Source organism: Corapipo altera, unplaced genomic scaffold (genome assembly GCF_003945725.1).
Source record: "Corapipo altera isolate COAL_440 unplaced genomic scaffold, ASM394572v1 49, whole genome shotgun sequence".
NCBI classification, from domain to species: Eukaryota; Metazoa; Chordata; class Aves; order Passeriformes; family Pipridae; genus Corapipo; species Corapipo altera.
In genome coordinates, this window is record NW_020884879.1 from 2,849,341 (window position 1) to 2,855,833 (window position 6,493).

Genomic DNA, 6,493 nt, shown 5'->3' on the forward strand with positions numbered 1-6,493 from the left:
GAGCCTGGAAAAGGCTTGTCACTTTTGCCAAATACTGCTGTTGCATGAGTTCCATCACACTGAGCGTGCATTCTTCTCAACATACATATGCCTAATACATGTGTATACATATATGTATACATATTTGTACAGGTAAAACCACATAAATATCAACTCAAAATACAGATATTTATGTGTGCATGCATACACAACTACATTCTCATATGTTGTCTGAACTCTAAGACCAATACTTTTACACTCTCATATATGAAGGTCACTCTTAAAAAGATAAGACTATTTTTAGGATTGACCTTGTGTCTAGAAATCAGGTTCTTGTCTAGCAAACAAATAGACGTTCATCCTCAAAAAGTTTGCAGACTGAATGTTGCCAATTTGCTCTCAATGAACTAATTCCAGGTGCCAGTCCATGAAAGTAAAATATGTATTATTAGTATGATATCCACATCAGTGGGAGATGCTGAGTTTTAAATATGTCTGGCTGCAGATACTAGGAAAAAATTTCCAGGGAAGGGAGAACACTGCCTATTTTTAGCTTCTGTATTCTCTCAATGCCTTGTCCAATTTGTCTTACATCTTCATGGAAAAAACAATTTTACCATAGGTCTTCAACAATGTTGAAATTTCATTTCATCAAAGAGTAGAAAGCAGTGGACAAAAGAAAACAGAAGGCTAGTTTCTATTAGAAGGTTAATGCAATGCCTGACTGGTGGAGAGACTTGTGTCTTTCCATAGCATGTCTAACATTTAAGGACCAGGAAAACTACTGAATTTTCTTTTTTTGTTGGGTTGTTGTTTGGTTTTTTGTGGTTTTTTTTTTTTTTTTTTAATTTTGAATTTAATATTACAGTTTTAACCAATTTTATGGTAGGTGTTTTTTTCCTCAAGAATTCTAGTAGCTGAGCAAAACAGAGAAATCACCTACTGACTGAAAAAAATGGGAAGTTGTTGCGGGGATCATTGGGGTTTTCTCAAAGTTTCGGAAAAACAGACTACAAACCAACAAATTTTGTTACTGTTTTCAACTGTTTCATTCATTCAAATGATGAACTGCACTTTCTGCATCTGTATTTACATGAGATGTTGATATGCCACCTTCCTACAAGATTTTTAATTATTTTTTATTATATTTTCAACCATTTTCTCTGTAATTTTATGGTTTATGTTATACTTTAACTTCAATGAACTGCCTATTAGCTTACTACTCTATATGGAAGCTGATGCATTCTAAGATCTCCTCCGGGTCCTCCGTATAACTCTGTTCCAGTGGTGGTGTTTTTATTTAATTTTTTTTACAGGGACTTTTGATTCATTCTGTACATCTAATTTTCCCCACATAATATCAGTAAAAGAGAATATAGGAGCGGGATGGTTTCCTCCAAACAGGGGGTCTCCTTCTTGGCTTTGATTTGCTTGGCAATCAGAGATTTTGTGTACAATCTCGCACAGCAAAAGGTGAGAAATGCAGAAGCACCGGCTTTTAACAAAAATACAGACAGCAGCAGGAAGTCTTCTCTGCCCAATTACAAGGTGATCTCAGTTCATTTTTATGGTTTGATTTTTTTTTATCACATATGTTTCCAAACACAGTCCTGGTATCCTGTGGGGATGCTTTTGTAAAGAGCCAGAGCTTCTGATTTAAGGAGCTTCAAAAATAACTCTCTGCCTCTTCTGTCTGGAAAAGAGCAGACATGTAACAACACATTTATTCTCTTTGAAAAATAGAAGGATGTCAAAAGAAAAGTTCACAGTGAAATTAGGCTGATTTGTTTTGTGGTCCTGTGATTTTGGCTTCAGATGTAGAAGGGAAAAAACAACAGTTTGTTTAAAAGGCAAAAATTACTATTAAAATGAATTTCATGCTCAGAAAATTCCTTTGCCAAATAGACACTCTCATCAATTATACAAGACCCCTGGAAAAATATAAATAAAAAAGGCAAGCTGGATATCCATGGATGGATTCTTTTTCCCTGTAGTCAGTATACATCTCAGCCCTCACGTTCAGAGAGCAAAAATCTCATTAATTTTGATATAAATGATCAGCATTTCCCACAGATTTCCTCTCTGTTGTGATGGATGCTGAGAGCCTTCTATTATTTCCTTCGCCTAGTGAGAACAGCTCCCACTGATGTCGACTGGGAGGAGCTGCCATTTGGGACACAGTGAGAAGTCATCAAGGCATTCCTAGGTGTGATTTTTTTGCAGGTAGGACCACCCAGAAAAGCACTGCCCAGGGTACCAGCACAGCTCACTCTGTAAATTTTATGCAGCTTCCTCCCACTGCATCATCTGAATAATTGCACCCTGCATATCTGCATTAATGAATCCCCTCTCTACAAAACTCACAGAGTAAATTACCCAGATGGTAAAAGAGAATGGCATGGCCATCTTCCTCCTCAGTGTGCTAAGTCAGCCCAACATGCATATAATGATGCTAACACAGGTGGGAGGTGGACACCCAGATGGTGCGGTGGCTCATCTTCAGCATTTCCACTCGTGCGGCAAGTATGATTGTATATCCCCTAGAGACTTACTTTAGGCTCACAGGGATGCACTACGTAGAGCTTAATGATAGACAACTTTCTCCTAATGATGTGGCTTACACCAATTTGTGTTTATCCAGCAACATTTCCCTTTTAAGCAGGTGGACTCTTCTGTCCCTAGGTAGTATGCCATTCCCTCTCTCCCTCTCTCCTGCACACAATGTCTGAAACCACCACATTAGATATAAAATGCAAATCAAACAAAAAATGGAAAGCAATTTGGAGGTCCTGTCTGCCGAAACTGAGACCTAGCTCAGAACGCAGAGTGTCCTCTGTGTCCAGACTACATGAAGGGAAGCCCCCTATATTCTCAAGGGCAACAGGGGACAGGCAGTCCTTGTGGGACCATCAGTGCTCCATAACCTCTAAAATGAAGTCAAAAGTCAGGAAATCAGAGTTCTGATACTTGCTCCACAATCAAAGTTCCTCCATAATTTTTGAGAGGCATCAGCAATGTCACCTCATGCCTAGCAGCAAGGTCAAAATTCCTACCAGCTCTAGGGTTAAGTCTATAATTTCTCCAACTTTCATCTAACCTGTCTGTGCAATGAACATCATAGCACCGTAGGTAGTGTTAACATTATGCTTACCTCCTGGAAGCCCATCTCTATCTGAGATTCTCTAAGGCCAATAGAAAAATGCTAAGCATTAATAATGATTTTTTTGATGGTGCTGAAGGCTTTTTAAAATGTAAAAACACACCTAAAAGTCCACTCCCTAGAGCTCTCCATTGTTCTTTTCCTATAGCCTACTGATTTCTTTACATGTCCAAGAAAAGCACCATGAATATCTCCATAAATAATCAATTACTCATAATGTAAATAGTTCCAGGATATAGGAAAAAGCCATACAGAGCATGATATTTTACAGTGAAATTTCAGTGCATTTGTTAATAGTGTACTGAATTCTTAAATAGTAAAACTAGTGAGAAATTTAGCAACCAACGTTAATAGAAAATACCGATTCCTTGTAAAAATTCTTCATGAAAAAAAATTGGAAGAACCTCTGAAATATCATCTCAAAACATGGATGGTTATGCCAAAAGCCATGAAAAAGCATGTGACTGGGCAGTGGTAAGCAACTAGAGCAGCTGTGCCAAACTTGGGGAAAAGAAAACTGCTATCTGGAAAATGAGAGAAGGGATGAAAAATATTCCAGTGTTTCAACTAGAAATTGGATAGTGCTGTGTTGGGTGAGATTTTTATATGTGCTGCACTCCCCTCTTCAGTCACGAGGTGGGGTGTGAAGAGCTTGTGTAGACGATGTTATGGGTTGTTCATCGTAGGAAATGTGGAAGAAAGACAGAAAGGCTCTGCTGCAAAGAAGTGCTGGAGATAGCGCACTGGAATCTGTCATTGTTTTGAAACACACTTGTTCAGACAGCACAGTAAACAAATTCATTTATTCATATATGAAGGGAGGATGGGAGCTTCAGTGCTTCAGATGTGTCGCATATATAAAAGGCCCATTGATTTTCTATTACCAAAAGAAACAGAAGGGAGCATGGAAAATATGGCTTTCTACAATCAAGATTTACACTTCCTTTGTTCTTCTTATTGTTATGACATTAACTGTAATATATGGAAATATCTAAGAATTTCTGCAGCTCTATCTTAACATTGTTCATATTCCAGCAACTGTTGTCTACCAAAAACTGAGAGATGGGAAGAGAGGAAGACCTTTGTGAGGAAGAGAACATTTCTGCCTGTGTTCTGAACAACTGATCATATGCCCTCTCCCTTGAATACACAAGAAATAGCATCATATTCCCCAACTATTATTTGGGAATGCAAATTAAAATAGAATGTTTCTAATAAAAAATGAGAAGTAAAATCAGGGCAAATAGTCACCATCTTGCAGGGCATCACGTGTAACACATCGAAGTAATTTTGTGAATGTGAAAACATTTGGGTTTTGTTCAAGGGGGATATACCATTGTTCCCCATGTGATTTAATAAAGTAATAATCCTGCCTCTTGCTGGGAAGGTAGTATCTTGGTTGAATGCGAGCACCATCATTTTTTTCTCACTGTTACCTCGTGCAAGATTCCAATATACAGTCACCTCCTCTGGGAGGTCAGCGTAATCCAAACAGGAGAAGCAGTGATGATGGAAATGTGTAGAATATGAGTCACTACCAGAACGACAATATATGTCAGAAATGCATTATATTTAATAAAAGCCCTGTTTGATATTTTTATGGTATTTAGAATTACACATGCCACACTGTGTCACTGATCTTTTTGGAGAGAGCTGAGTAAGTTGTAAGTGAAAAGACCTCTGTGAAACTGCTCTGTGCCTTCTATATATTTATACTCTCTTGCTTAAATATGTTACACAGTAAAATTCTAGCCTTTCACCTTTCTGATTTGGGCACCATTCTAGCTCATGCTAAAGTCTGTGGAAAATTTCAGATTTCAGGATCAATTTCACAAACACTTGATTTTGTTAGCTAGTACCAAGTCTTTATACATCACTTCAGCTAAACTTTCACAGATGTTGGAAATCAGAGTTCCTTCATGGCAAGAAAAAGCACTGTAATGCCTAACATTAGCGTGGATTTCACCTTTATCTTTATGCCTGTGAAGAAATTGTGTGTGTGCTGTTAATCTGTATATAGCTAAAGATGAAACATGAAACCCCTTCTTTGACTGCTAGAGTAACTGAAATTCTCCTACTAAAGCCAAACCCTTACAGGTTAGAATTACAATACATGAATAATAACACTTAGCACCGACACAGACCTTTTTATTTTCAAAGAGCCTTAGAAACATTAACTGGCCTTTCCAGGCTCCCCAGTGAACTAGGTCAGTATCATTATTTCTGTTTTACACAAGGAGAAAGTGGGACAAAGAGCCATGCCATTGGCCTGTGTTGCCCTTTCCCAGTGAAATATGCAGGCATGGACAAATTCAGCAGACCATCAGCATGCATCTGTATTGCTTCTCTGCATCTCTCCTCAGTAACTCTACCACTGTGGTTTTAGAGAAATAAAGTTTCCTCTCTATATCTATATATGAGCAGCGAGAAGAAACCATGGTGTGAGCTCAGGGGTAGCCAGGGCCTGGCCAGTTTTTGTCTGAGAGCCTGGGAAGGGGGTGAGATAGTGCAACAAATGATGGTGTGATGATAGTGGGAGCAGATATGGACATTTTAGCTTCCCAGTCAGTTTGTGTAGCAACAATGGAAACATTACAATGGCACAAATGCTGATGAAGGACTGACTGCCTGGGTTAATGGGCATTGGGTTGTTTCTTCTCCCCCACTAGTGCACCACTTCATAGCTCCACACTGCTATGCAGACATGCCCCACAGCTGAGCTGGGACGAAGCAAAGTGCAATGACCAGCTTATTTGCCCTCAGCTGGTAAAACAAAACTCACCCCAAAATCATCCAGTTCTCTGCACTTTGCTAGGGCTTGGCACAACTGATTCTGAATGATCCAACCATTGCTGCTTACTTAGATCATGGGAAGTTTTCCCAAATTCTTGTGAATCTTCCTGCTGGGAGATTTTCTGTGCTCATCTTTTTGTCATTTTCTGGAGTTAGTCTTCAAATTTTGTTCCACTGCTTTCACTCTCCTTACCCACATCACTCTCTGTATATAGAATCATAGAATCATAGATTAATAGAATGGTTTGAGTTAGAAGGAACCTTAAAGACCATCTAGTTTCATTCCCTTGTCATAGGCAGGAACACCTTTCACTAGACCGGGTTGCTCAAAGCTCCATCCAACCTGACCTTGGACACCTCCAGGGATGGGGTATCCACAACTTCTCTGGGCAACTTGTTCCAGTGTCTCATCACCCTCACAGTAAAGAATTTCTTCCTAGTATCTAAACTCAACCTACTCTCTTTCAGTTTGAATCCATTCCCCCATCCTGTCACCACATGTCCTTGTAAAAAGTTTCCTTCCTTCTTTCTTGTAGGCTTCCCTCAGGTTCTGGAAGGCCA

At 39.1% G+C, this 6,493-nt stretch overlaps 1 long non-coding RNA gene across 1 annotated transcript; it reads right to left on the reverse strand.

Annotated features, from left to right (window-relative positions):
* Positions 1 to 1,586: 1,586 nt before the first annotated feature.
* Positions 1,587 to 6,085, reverse strand: LOC113944894. The gene is made up of 3 exons (XR_003526872.1): positions 5,922 to 6,085; positions 4,576 to 4,673; positions 1,587 to 1,672 (listed from the first exon to the last, which is right to left on the reverse strand). It is a non-coding gene; the product is annotated as an uncharacterized LOC113944894 (long non-coding RNA).
* Positions 6,086 to 6,493: the final 408 nt, after the last annotated feature.